The 14635-nt window shown below is 41.5% G+C and overlaps 1 long non-coding RNA gene across 1 annotated transcript in view; it reads right to left on the reverse strand.

Annotated features, from left to right (window-relative positions):
• LOC130455445 (uncharacterized) overlaps positions 1-7475 on the reverse strand; it is a 19398-nt gene extending 11923 nt beyond the window's left edge. The window contains exon 1 of the long non-coding RNA XR_008913420.1: positions 6295-7475. This is a non-coding gene — a long non-coding RNA (uncharacterized LOC130455445). The remainder of the gene's footprint in view (positions 1-6294) is intronic.
• Between the last annotated feature and the right edge of the window lie 7160 nt (positions 7476-14635).

A 14635-nucleotide genomic window follows, 5' to 3' on the forward strand; every position in this document is an offset into this window, starting at 1 on the left:
ATCTCTGTACATTATGTACCCCCTTAGTGACCCACACTGGTATCACTTAGAGACACTGAGGTCTGGAGGGAGAGAAATGAGGAAGCTTTGGATGGATGGTTTTAATCCTCTTGGCAAAGTAGGAGAGGAGGTTATGCACTGAGAAAAAAGGGATGGAGGCAGAGCTGTGGATTTGAGGAAAGAAGGGAATGTGGAGCTGCCAGTGAAGGGAGTTTCTCTTCCAAGCTTGGTTTGAGTCACAGGTAGCTAAACTTAGGAGTCAGAATCTTGAGACTTGAGGCTACAGCTTAAGCAAAGGGAAAAAATAATACCAGAATTGCTGCCCATTCCTGCTCCCCAATCTCAAGTGCTTCTCAAATCCAAATGACTCTATATGACCATTTCAAGGCTCAATGGACTTGCTCCAACTTAACTATGAATGGAATATCTTCTGGTAAACTGAAACCTCATGAGGAAATTATGGAGCCCTTGTGTTTCAGACAGGCTGTCCTCTGGTCCCCAATTCACTAATTGCTTTTTCACTACATCACCTCAAACCTGTCCTAAGTGGAGGGAGCTGGTGTTAGTTTTCTAGAAATCATACTTTGTCTCATCCCAGTCCCTTTAGCCTTTCTAACTTACTCCATTTTTATGCTATTGAAATAAGGATTCAGTGGAAAGAACAGTGGCTCTGGAGTCATCCGACTCCGAGTTCAAGTCCAGCCTCTGTGGTTCATTACCCACATCAATTATCCAAGTTATTTAAATCTCCCCAGGGCCTCAATTTCCTTATGTGTAAAATGAGGGGTTTGGACTAGCGGGCTTTTGTGGGCTCTTTTAACTTAAGATCTATGATTCTATGAAATCAGACATCAAAAGCCATCTGGATAAGACAGTACTACTAGTTTTGCTTTCATAGTCATGGGAATTCAATCCCATGATTCATAACCTCAGGCCATTTCCAGTGTCCTCTGACCCAACAACCTCCTCTCCTTATCAGCTGCCTCCTCATGCCCCAAGAAACCAACAGTGCAGGAAGGTGGGGGCTATGTTCTATCCTGGGCCAAACAATAGGGCTCTGAATCAGAGTGTTGTAGAAGTTCAAGTTTCAAAGACTCAATTGTCATCTCAAAAAAATGATGCCTTTATCTAGTATACCCTAAGGTGTCCATCCCTGCCCCAGACTGGAGTTTGCTTCAAGTGGTCTCCTGAGAGCAGGGACAAGATCTTATTCATGTTTGACTCTCCCCTGGGTGCCCTATACACAGTGAGGATTCACTAGATGGTTATTGGACTTTTTACCTCCACTTCTCGGTGATCCTGGTTCCCTTAAAGGAATTAAGTACTGATGCCAGTCATTTTAGTATTTTTAAAGGAAATTTCTCTCTATTTATTTGTGTCTTCTGTTTCCCCCTGAGCCCCCCACCCTTGCTGGCCACCTTTAAAACAGTGCTTGTACACTGGGAAAGCGTTTCTAAAACCTGTGTCCTATGTGTAAAAATGGAGATTTTGAACCCCAGACTTCAATCCCCAGAAGTCCTTGGTATTTCCCAGAATTCCCTATAATCTCATCTGAGTCTCCACCTGGGCGGGATCTCAATTAGTATTTAAACTGGCAGTAATGCCTATTTGGCCCTCTTCTGTGCTCTCGCTCTCTTCTATTTTCAAGGATGTAGTAAGTAAGCTAAGCGGTTCTGAATTTGGCTAATAAGCCATGGGCATGTGAGTTATTACTTTGTATCTTCTTTATTCCTTGATTTCCAATAATCCTTTAATAAACCTCTTAAAAATATAATACTTTTATTACTAGAGACTAATTCTGTTGCTTTTCTCCTATAACTATACTGAACAAATATTATTGAATAAGCCCATATATAAAAACAGTTTTTTTGCTATTGTAATTAATTGGGCTATTGTGAATTTTGGGGATTTTGAACTACTGTTCTTTATAAAAAACTGTTACTTTGTAAAAATCATTTGCTTGTACTCGCAGTGGATCATGGCCAGATATGAAGAGGAAATGGGTCTCATTTTTGTTGTGAAAACTTGTATTCTATATTTTCTTAGCTGACACAGTGTATCAATGATTATAAGCTATATTTTTAATTTTAAAACTTTTTTATTATTATATTCTTCTTACATGTGCAATATACTAGTTCAGTTTTTATTTTTTCTCTCCTTTATGTATTTGAAGCACATGACACCAGTATTAAGATTTTCTTTAACTTTTTTGATTTGAAGGAATATAAGTTTAAAATATATTTGCTATAATGTCAATGCATGCCTCAAAAGCTTGAGACTATAAAAAATGATGCCATTAATTGTTTAAAAGAAAATTTATGGGACTTTGCTTAATGATTCTGTCTGATTCCAAGACAAGATAAAACAAAAAGAGCCATTGCACAGGGCCAAAGAAGCACAAAGCTAAACTGCATAGTGCCAATCGAGCACAAGGTCAGAGATGAACCAATCCCAATGGGGTTGATGAAAATTCTAAGCCAATTTCTAAGCCAAATTCTAAGCCACTTGAACCTAGTGTGAGACTTGAGGTTACGACGCTTGACATACGTTAAGACATAGGCCTTCCATGTATCCACACTCTTCATGAAAATGCTTACAGACAAGTATCTCAAACTTAGCTCCTACCTGGCTCCTATAATCTAGTCCCTATTCTGTCTTTCATAATGTGGCAACTTTCTGTAGTCCTGGCTACTGACTGGGTAAATGCTTAATTGCTTGCATCATTTTAATTGGGCCCTGATTCAAGGACCTGTTATAGATTTATTTTTCCTTTACTTGGAATTTTTACACATAAGACTTTGATAGTCTATCTTTCATCCAGAAATTATCTTTTATTAATTGGATTTTTTAATGTTTTTTATTTCTTTTGCCAATTGGTTCATATACCTCATAACTCAGCCATGTATCCCTAAGTGATCCCTGTGTTTTTCAATCACCCTCTTCAGGGGGGAATGTAAAAATATTATTTTAAATTGCAAAGTTTAAATTCCTTTTGAGAGTAATTTTAGGTTAAGAAATATGCTACCTCTCCAAATGCAGAAACTGAACTGTTTTGGAGAAGACACCATGAAGATGCCTCTACAGACCACAAGCTGCACGAGAAGATCCAGAGTGAACTTTGGGATGTGGTGATTTGAACTGTGTGGGGTTTAAATGCATTTGTTTTGTATGTATACTCTTATGCCAAAGGGGACTTCCCCCTAACTGGCTTTTTGTCAATGTGCCAATCAATTATTGGTTTTGTTCTCTTTTCCTCTTATCCTCAAATTATTGTATTTTTATAGCTGGTATGTTTACAAGACCCATCAGAGAGACTAGTCTTCCTTGGGCCTCTATGAACACCAGACTTCAATCCCCAGAAGTCCTTGGTATTTCCCAGAATTCCCTATAATCTCACCTGAGTCTCCACCTGGGAGAGATCACAATTAGTATTTAAAATGGCAGTAATGCCCAAACTCGCCCTCTTCTATGCTCTTGCTCTCTCTGCTCAGCCATTTGCAAGATGTAGTAAGTAAGCTTTGAATGAGTTAATCAGCCCTAGGCACATGGTTTATTGTTTTGTTTCCTTGATTTCTAATAATCCTTAATAAACCTCATAAAATATAATACTTTTATTATTAGAAACTAATTTAATTTTTACATATGAGAATGATGAGGGGTGGAGTTGGGAGCTAGAATGTACTGGAAATAGTCCTAAGGACAAGGCAGGTTGGGAGCCTGCCTCACTGACAAGCAACCAGATTGCTATCTTGAATTTCCATTCAAGAAAAGTAGAACTTGGAACCTGATGGGGAAACAAGGATGGAACGTGATTTGGGATTTAAGACATGAAACTGGTATACATTTCTATGCTTTATCTCTCTTTGTTCTGATTTCTTCCTCTTTCCTCCCACCTCCTGCTCTCTCTTTCCCTTCTTTCTATTTCTCTTTCTACTTCTTCCTCCATTACCCCCTCACTCATTCCTCAGGATTCTAATTGTTTCTCTCCCTTCTTTTCATCTCCCATATTACCTTTAATGACCCCCCCCCCTAATGAAATTCTCCCTTTCTCCCTTTTCCTTCATTTGCTTGAGTGTTTTCAGCCCACAGCCTTCCATCTCTTACCCACCTCCATGCCTGTGCATAATCCATCCTTCCTACCTAGAATAGCCTTACTCTTTATTTCTATATCTCTAGGAAGACCTAGCTCCCTTAAAAGCTCAGCTCAAGGACCATCTATTCCATGAGGCCTACATGAGTTACCCTAAAGCATTTATTAAATACCTGCTATATAGTAGGGCAGCTGGGTGGTACAGTGGAGAGAGCAATGGACCTGCAATCAGAAAGGCCTTAGCTCAAATCTGACCTCAGGCACTTGCTGGTTGTGTGATCCTGGGCAAGTCACTTGACCCCATTTGCCTCAGTTTCCTCATCTGTAAAATGAGTTGGAGAAAGCAAAGGCAAATCACTTCAGTATCTCTGCCAAGAAAATCCAAAATGGGGTCACGAAGAGTCAGACACTACTGAAACTACTGTACAACAATAAATGTTTCTTGAATTGAATGTCCAGTTCTTTCCCTTATTTACATGGCTTTGTGTGATCTACTTAACACACTCAAACTATATTAGCAAATAGTTCTCCTTTATACATGAAAATTCCTCTCTCTCTCTCTCTTTCTCTCTCTCTCTCTCTTCTCGTGCTTCATTTCTCCAACTCCTTTTATTCACTCAGTCTCATATTTGGGTGGGATTCCAGGGAAGTAAAATATGTCCTACTACCCCCCTACCAAAAAAAAAGGCAAACAAAGCAAACAACCCCCAAACAAAGCTCCCTCTCTCAGTTCTTTAAACAACAAAAGCATGGTGCCTGTAGTTTCTTATTTCTCATATTTAGAAGGTCTGTCATTTGAAACCCAGAGAGCTTACTTTTTAACAAATAGTTTCCAGGCAATGAGCTGGATGGAGGTTTGAACCCAGTCCCCTGGCTGTTTCTGAATATGACTGCTTGAAGCCATTGTGTTTTCTGAACACAGAAGTTCTCACATTCAAAGCATGGACAGACACTGAATCGTTTGATTTTTTAAGCCAAAACCAACAGGGAGTTTCTGAAAATAATTTCCTACCCTACCAATGGCATTTAGTCATAGTATTTACGAGTAAGAGGGAAGGGGAAGGGAGGCAGAAAGATAGGCAGAGAGAGAGACAGAGACAGGAGAGGAGAAAGAGAAAAAAAAGAGAGAGAAGGGGGAAGAGACAGAAAGACATACAGATAGAGAGATAGAGAGAGACAGACACAGAGAAAGAAGAGAGAGAGAATATGAAAGAGATAGGGGGGAATAGAGAAGTGAAATCAGCCAAGTAATATTTATTAAGGGATACTCTAATATGCCAGGCACCATGTTAAGCCCTGGGGATACAAAAAGGGACAAAGGATAGAGCCTACACTCAAGGAGCTTATGCTCTAGTGGGGAAACAACAAACAAATAGATATGTACAAACAAGCTATATACCGAAACAGGGATACAGAGAGTCAGCGATACAGAGATCAGAGATAGAGATAGTGGGGCAGAAAGAACTATAGAGAGCGGGAGAAAGAAAGGGCATGGGGAAATAGAGTAAAAAATAAGAAAAAAAAAGACATTTTTGCAGCTAGATCATCGAATCCAGGGTATAACACCAGGTTTAGAAATCATGATCTAATCTAATCCTTCATTTCACACATGAGGAGAGTGGGATGGAAGTGTTTTGGTGACTTGCCCAGGGTCACACAATCAGTGATGGCAAGGCTAAGAAGAGAACTCCATTTCCCACCAGTCTGGCCCTTTTTTTGATGACACCACAGGAAGGAGTGAAATGTGGCATTGTCAAAGAGCCCTTGGGCTGAAGAGTTATCTGAACAAGACAAGTTAATCTCCCTCAATCCAATCTTATAGCCAGGGTGGGCTGGGTTCTTTTCTTTGTCTCACCCTCCACACCTACCAGCCTGTCCCTAACCGGGTGGACTGACACATTTTTCATTTAGACAAGGTACATCTGAGCTCTGGACCTACACTGGGTGTAGCTCATGAGGAAATCCAGGTGGATAAGATATGGGTGAGCCAAAGCTTTGAAAACCCCTAGTGAGTGTCGAATAAAGTCAGAGGTAATCAGAAGTGCCCTAGTCCTCCAAGAGACTTGGCAGCCTGCCTTCTTGCCTTCTCGCCAGTGATAAAGGGTGTGCTCCTTAGAGCATCAAAGAGAAGGCTATTAAGCTATCCCTAAACAATTCCGGTATCTGCGCTCTGTTAATAAATACTTGTTGATTTATTGGTTAACCTGAGTTCCAAGGGTAATCCAGGCAGGCACGTAGAGCTCCCAGCTTTGCTTTCTTCAGGGAAGTGGGGCCTCCTCTCTCAGTCCCTTGATGTGTGAGTTCAGACTTCTTTTCTTGGCTGAATATAGCAGACTGGCTAGCTCAGGTAGTTGGAGCTGGTTAGAAAGAGGGCGTAGGTTTGATCTTCTTCTCATGGGCCTGGTTTAGCTGCCAACAGCTGGGAAAACTTGAATCTGTGACATCAGACAATGCTCAGTCCTGGTTGGCCACCTCACAAATGCCTGCTTTTGTGATATAATAGGATTGGGTAGGGGAGTGTGGATCGTTTTGTTTTGGTTTGTTTTTCCACAAATGTCCTTTATTTATTTATTTTTCCAGTATGAAATTGGGTCTTTATTTTTAATTTAATGTTTTTAACCAATTACTTGTAATAAATTTTCACATGTTTTTCCAAAGTTATATGATCCAAATTGTCTCTTTCCCTCCTTCCTTCCCCTTTCCTGGAGCTGGCAAGCAATTCATTCTGGATTATACATGTATTATGACACAAAACATATTTCCATATCATTCATTTTTTTAAACCCTTACTTTCCGTCTTGAAATCAATACTGTATATTGGTTCTAAAGCAGAAGAGTGGTAAAGGCTAGGCAGTGGGGGTAAAGTGACTTGCCCAGGGTCACACAGCTAGGAAGTATCTGAGATCAGATTTGATCCCAGGACCTCCCATCTCTAGGCCTGGCTTTCAATCCATTGAGCCACCCAGTTTCCCCCAAATGATTAATCCTATAAAACCCAAACCCCAAAACATATACCCAAATAAACAAGTGAAAAATCATATGATTTCATCTGCATTCCTGAGGAGTGTGGATCATTGAGTGCCACCATTATTTGAAAAGTTCATCCAGATGAATGCTCAGATTAGTATCCTCATCTTGGTATGGGAGTAGGAAGATTTGGGGAGTCAGAGGCAGCATGATATAGGGGAAAGGGGCTTGGACCTGGGTTTTAATTCTGTCTCTGCTATTTTGACCCTTGAGATCTTGTGCAGATCATTTTCTTCCTCACCTGGAAAATGGTGAAGTTTGCCTTAGAGGGTCTCTAGGGTCTCCTCCTATGACCCTCAAAGGATATGAACAAGTAATTTTCAGATAAAGAAACCAAACTGATCATATGAAAAAATGTTCTAAATCTCTCTTGATTAGAGAAATGAAAATTAAAGCAATGCTGACTCATCCCCTCAAACTGTAAGGGGTAAATTTAGGGGGTTTTGACTAATACATTATACGGATGGTTGCCAGGGATTAATTCAAATCCCAATAAAAATACTGAAGTCAGTTTGGGAATTTTATGGTGGTTTAATTAATATAGAGGGAAAGAATTAAGAAGAAGAGAGAAGGGAAAGGGTATAGGATTTCTCCGGCCTAGCCTGAGCCAAGGGGAGTTCAGAGATCTCAGCCACGAGGCCTCCTCCAAGATTAAAACTAGTTTAGCTTCCAGCCATGAGGTCTAATCCAAGATGAGGGGCCTCCTAAGAGGATGGCATTTTAGGAAAGGTAAAGGGAAAAAGGAATCAGCCTAAACTCCAAGAGAGCTCAGGGGAGACACCTCACCTGACCTACGCTACTGAGCTTCTCCCAGTCACAACAGCAAGGATGCTGACCGCCAAACCTGGAAAAGAGCTGCAGGCATGCCAAGATGCCAAGACGCCCATCATGCTGCCACCAGCCATGTCTCTGCCACGAAAGAGCCCAGAGAGAGGAACTGATGTGAATATATAGACTTTTTTATATCACTTCCTGCATCTCACATGTACCAGTGGTAGCTTAAGCTTGACTTAGGACAGTCCAGGGGTCTGTCAGTTGTTTCTGATTTGTCATTTGCTAGCACCTGTCTGTCATAGGCCATCCTCCTCAACACTTAATCCTTAAGTAGGGGTGTAGGCATTCCTGTTTGTTAGGATTTTTAAGATTTAATCAGGGTGGAGAAAATCTAAAATTCACAACACCTGTCAGATTGGCCAATGTGGTAGTAAAAGAAACTGTTAAATTTGGAGGGGATGTGGCAAAATTGGGACACTAATGCATTGTTGGTGGAGTTGTGAACTGACCCAACCATTCTGGAGGGCAATTTGGAACTATGCCCAAAGGGCTATAAAACTGTGCATACCCTTTGATCTGGTAATACAACTACTTTGTCTATATCCCAAAGAGATAATTTTTTAAAAAGGGAAAAGACCAACTTCTACAAAAATATTTACAGAATTGGAAATTGAAGGGATGTCCATCAATTATGGAATGGTTGAAAAACTTATGGTACACATTGGTGAGGGAATACTGTTGTGCTGTAAGAAATGATAAGCAAAATGATTTCAGAAAAAGCTGGAAAGGTCTGTGGGAACTGATGAAATAAGCAAAACTGGGAGAACACTTTACATAATAACAGTACAATGATTATCTGTGAAAACTTGGCTACGCTCAGCAATGCAATGATCTGGGAAATTCCTGAAAGACTTATGGCAGAGAATGCTATCCACCTCCAGAAAAAGAACTGTTGGAGTTTAATGTATTTATGGTTTTATTTTGGAGTTTTGGTTGTTTATGAGTTTGTTCTTAAAGCAATGTTAGTATGGAAGTATGTTCTGTATGACAACAAAAATAAAATTTAAAAAAAAACTATGACCCAGTGACCTCAATTTAAATCCCAAATCTCTGCTACTGACTACCTATTGCTTTTTTATCTTCATTTTTTCAATTTCCCCTTGCCTTTTATTTCTCCACAGTTCTCTCTGTCCCGTTCTCTCTCTCTCTCTCTCTCTCTCTCTCTCTCTCTCTCTCTCTCTCTCTCTGTCTGTCTGTCTCTCTGTCTGTCTCAGTTTCTCTGATTTTGTCATAACTTTTTGAGATCTCAGTTCCCTTATCTGATAAGTGGAGGTGGACTAGATAATCTCTAGCTTTCTTTTCAGCTCAAACCCTCTGATAAACCTGTGGTTGAAAAGGCCAGGCAGTCTGGGGAAAACAAAGTCCATTGAAAGAAACCCTGAAAGTTCAGGTAGCAGGTCACAGCAGCTTCTTCTTCTCCTCTCCTCCTCCTCCCACAACCCTATTTCCTGGGATGTCACCCTTGTGGAGAAGAGAGCTTTGGGAGCATCTAAATCTTTACAGCCTCTGCACTTGCTGCCCATCTGGGTGTATTGAATGACTTGCGCATCTGCCCCAGAGGTCCTGCTCGTTTGGGGATGGTCTCTGGGGCACAACTCACAGACCTAGAAGATAGGGGTGGGGAGGACAATGGCAGAAGAGTCTGGAGGGAAGGGGTTGGTTCATCCTCCTTACCTTGAGCAGCTAGGTATGTACATGCAGAGACAGCAGGGGGATTCACACAGAGCGGGCAGCCACCTTGAGGATCTTGGAAGACTTGAGCATTCTTGAACACTAACCTCATGTGAGGCATACACACGAGGATGGCATCCACTCACTCCATATTTAACAATAAGCACGACTAGAATTTACACAGCACTTTAAGGTTTGCAGAATGCTTTACAAAGGCTATCTCTTTTTATCCTCCCAACAAATCTGGAAGGCAAGTGCCATTATTATCCATTTTACAGACGAGGAAACTGAATTAGGCAGAGGTTAAGTGCCTGTCCCAACATTATAAAGCCAGTAAGTGTCTGAGGCAGGATTTGCACTGAGTACTACACTAATTCCACCTCTATCCATTCTGCCATCTAGTGGCTTATTAATTTCAAAAGTGTGTGGGGTAACAAAGCAAAAAGGCAGTCTATCGAAGTAGATAAAGAGCTGCTTTAGGGTCAGGAAAATCTGGGGTCAAGTCCAGGCTCCAATACATGCAAGCTATATGAGAGCCAGGGTAAATCACTTAACCTCTCTGTCCAGAAGCAATAACTCCAGATTGTAAGCTCCTTGAGGGCAGGCACAATCTTTTGCTTCTTTTTTTTTTTATCCCTCAGCACAGTACCTAGAATTTAGGCACTTAATGAATGTGTATTGACTGTCTCCAACACTATGGATCGCTGAGAAGGTGCTAGTTTGTAGCACTAGCAGTATATTTCTCACTGGGATTTCCAGATTGATTCATGACAAAAAAGAAGGGTTCTAGGCAGCAAGAAAAAGACAAATCCAAGCCAAAAACAGAAACAGAAGGAAAGTCATCCATCCCTGCCCTCAAGGAGTTTGCACTCTATGGGGCAGAGGAGATGCCGGCTAATGCAAAGGAAATTGTGACTACCTCTGGTTCTCCTCCCTTTCCTCCATCCCTTTCCTTCCTCTTGAGGTAAATGCATGGTGGGGAGGCTTTTCAGAGATGGCCGGGGAGATTCCTTTTCTCCCTTTCCCCCCTTTGTAGGTCACCACCCAGCACCCCAATCTCTCCTGGGAAGCAGGCAGCAAGCTCTGGACTCTGGAGCTCCCAGAATGCCACTTAGCCTTGATTTCTAGTTACTACAGGTTCAACAAAACAAAAAACAAAGAGAAGAGGCGGGGAGGAAGGGAGAGAGAGGGGGGACTGGGGCAGGGAAAAGGAAGGGAGAGAAGGAGGGAGGGATAGAGGGAGGGAGAAAGAAGGGGAAGGAGGGGGAGAGAGGGAGAGAGGAAGGGGGCAGGGAGGGAGGGAGAGGGGGCAGGGAAGAGGGAGAGAGGAAGAGGGGGGGCAGGAAAGAGGAAAAGAGAGAGGGAGGGAGGGAGGGATGGAGACCCTGACAGAGATGGAGAAACAGATAAAGAGAAATAAAGATGGAGACAGAGAGAGACTGGGAGAGATACAAAGACACACACACACACACACACACACACACACACACACACACACACACACACACACACACACACACACACACACACACACACACCCCTAAGGGCAGCTTATCTCATGTAAATGCAAAGGCTGTTTTAGCTCTGACCCTCACTTCCTTTCCCTTTCATTAGACTCCCCAGGCTACCTGCCTCGTCAGCCCGGGGTAAAGAGCAGGTCAAGCTCAGACGAAAGGCTGCTTTCCGAAGGAATGGGGAGAGTGCGCGGCCATTGGGTTTGATCTGCCTAATCCCCACCAAACTAAAGCGAAAGAGAAAAAGACCCCGAGGTCAGAGAGGTCCTGGTCCCTGTTTGATTGGGTCAAGTCCCCTCAACAATCTCTCCTAATTAGTAAAACTTCCAAGCGTTAATTGGACGTCTGAGGGCCTTTGGTGGGTGTTGCTAAAGGGATTTTCTCTGATTCACATGCCAGTCTTCTTTCTTTCTTTCCATTGAACTAGGAAATGATCTCTTGTAGGACTAGAAAACTGGATTACCAGGGAGGGATTAATTACTGTGCTTCCTTTGGTGGCAGCTTTGGGAAACGCTTGTGATGTGGAACTCTTTTAAAACGGATAAAAAAGTGCCCACTGGCCTTCTATAGCCCCTGACATCCAAAAGCAATTCACTTGGCTCCGTGGCCCAATTGTTATTCCTTAAAGCCCTGGTTTCATCTCTTCTCTATCTCAAGAAGTGTCCGTGTCTCCCTGCTGACTCTAGACTACCTGGCCCACTCCTTTGTTCTGCGTTTAGAGCCCTCGCCCTCGGACCGGAACCTCTTTCCAGGCTGAGTTCCCCCCTCTCTCTCCTTCCTGAGCTTTTGCGTCTAGTCCCCGCCGCCCTACCGCTGGTCCTGGAGCTCGGACGGATGGCAGCCTTCTGCCTTGGTCTTCCTGCTCTCTCCACTCAGCCCTGCCGTTTGGAATGCCAGGTTCCCTTCAGAGCTCAAGGATCCTGTGCCCTTCCACCTGGGACACTTCCGGGTCCTGCCAGGTGCTGGTAGGTCAAGGGATGGGAAATTAAGGAAGAGGAAAAGAGCCGCTTTAGTGTTAGTGAGGCAACCTCTTCCTGCTGGGGCTCTGCCTCAAGCCTCTCCTTAATCCATCCTGGCACAGTTAGGACATTCAAATCACTTGGTTGTTACTTTGTATGTATTTTGTATTAACTTGTGAGTATTTATTAAGGCGCCTTTTTGGAAAGGCAGTTAGAGAGAGCTTTGGGCTGGGAGTCCAGAAGACCGCAGCCTAAATTTGGCCTCGGGCAACTTTCTAGCTGTGTGACTCTGGGCAAGTCACTCAACCTCTGTGTACCTCAGTTTCCTCCACTGTAAAATGGGGGAGGTTCTGGGTTCAAATCTAACCCCAGATACTTCCCAGCTGTGTGACCCTGGGCAAGTCACTTAACCCCCATTGCCTAGACCTTACTGCTCTTCTGCCTTGGAACCAAACACAGTATTGATTCCAAGACAGAAGGCTGAGGGTTTAAAACAACAAAATCAATTAATCAACATTTAAAAAATTTAAAACTTTTAAATTATTTTATTTTTTAATTAAAAAAACTTATTATTTTCCATCTTAGAATCAATAAATACTCATTATCAATTCCAAAGCAGAAAAGTGGTAAGGGTTAGGAATGGAGGTTAAGTGACTGGCCCAGGATGACATAACTAGGAAGTATCTGAGGCCAGATTGGAATCAACAACTATTATTAAATAATTACTATATACTACATAAAGTATGTAATATATGTTCTATATGTTAAAGAGTTTATTGTAAAAATTAAAATAGTCTCTAGTAATAAAAGTATTATATTTGAAGAGGTTTATTAAAGATTATTAGAAATCAGGGATACAAAATAATAAAACCATGTGCCTAGGGCTGATTAGCCCATTCACATTTTACTCACTACATTTTGCCATGTCTGAGTAGAGGAAAAGAGAGGTCGAAGTAGACATTAGAGCCAGTTTAAATACAAATTGTGATCTCACTCAGGTGAGATTATAGGGAATTCTGGGAAGTATCAAGGACTTCTGAGGATTGAAGTCTGGGGTTCAAATCTCCATTTTACAATATATAACATATATTCTATAGTATATATAATATATAGTACATGTACTATATATTATACTATAAATACTATTATTATTTATTATTGTATTTTATTATTATATATTATAAAGATTAAAATTTAGGAATATGGGGAGACTGAGGCAGGTAGAAATTAGTTTCTGCAAGGAGTATTATATTTTTTAGGGGTTTATTAAAGGTTAAGGATTAAAAAATATACAAGTAAGAAACATATGCCTAGGCCAGAGGCCTAGACAAAATAACCTCACATCATGGAAGAGACGCCTCTGCTCCAAAAAGGAAGTCCAAAAGAGCCAAAAACCTTTGCCACCAGCTTAAATCCTTCCTCGATCTCGGCCCACCTCAGAATGCCCGTGAGATTACAAAGCATTTTGGGGAAGTGGAGCAAAGGCTTGTGGGGATTGTAGTCCTGTATTCGAGTCTATTTTTTACAATATTATACTATGTATTATAAGATATATAGTATCTATTAATATAATATACATGATATTAATTAAGATAATATACATTATATTGATTAATATAATATATTATATATAACATATTATTATAAGTATAGTATATTATCTATACTATATTTTATATATCAGGATGGATCAGAAATGGACTTCAGGCAGAGAAACCCACCAGGAGGTTTCTCTTCCTTTTCCTTGGCCTCCAGGCCCCTGACCCCTATCTCTCTTCTTAGTGTTTTCAGCAGACCATCCTGCAAGATGCACTGAGAGCAATTTGACTCTCCAAACACAACCTTTTATCCTTCTAACTTCCACATGCCTCAGCTTTCTCTTCCTTCACAGATCCACTCTCTGGTCTTCCACATTTAATATTTATTGTCTCTATTTCTCAAACTGTCTCCTTAGTTTCCTCACATCTCTCCTTAGAGAGTCACGGAACATCAGAGTAGGAAGGAACCTCAACAGGGTATCTCAACCCAAATCTGGACAAGAACCCTTTCTAGAGTGTAGCCCAACACCAGGGGCTATCCAGTCTTTGAAGGCTTCCAGAGAAGGGAACCCATGATTCCTAAAGCAGTTCCTTTCCTTTTTTTGGGACAGAACTGATCTTTAGGCATTTCCCCGCTCCACATTTGTTTCTTTGTAGTCATTGCTCTGAGTTCTGCCCTGAAAGAAGAGAAAAGAAACAGTTCCTGTCCCAAAGGAGCTTATAGGCTGATGGAGGGAAACAACATATCCATATAGAGATATAGACAAAATACACTCTACTTCATTAGTTCCTTTTCCCCTATCATGTACATTTCAGAATGTCTTTACCTGGCATTCAAGAGCTTCTACATTCTGGTGGTGCCCTACCTTTTTCAATTTTCTCTCCACACCTGGGGATTTTGCAATAATGTCTTTTCATCGAAGGGATACCTGAGGGCCAAAGAAGTTTCTACAGAGGGAAGCAGATGGAATTTATGAGATTAGTCCTCAGAAGTGAGGCTGC

This window comes from Monodelphis domestica, chromosome 7 (assembly GCF_027887165.1).
Source record: "Monodelphis domestica isolate mMonDom1 chromosome 7, mMonDom1.pri, whole genome shotgun sequence".
Taxonomy (NCBI): Eukaryota; Metazoa; Chordata; class Mammalia; order Didelphimorphia; family Didelphidae; genus Monodelphis; species Monodelphis domestica.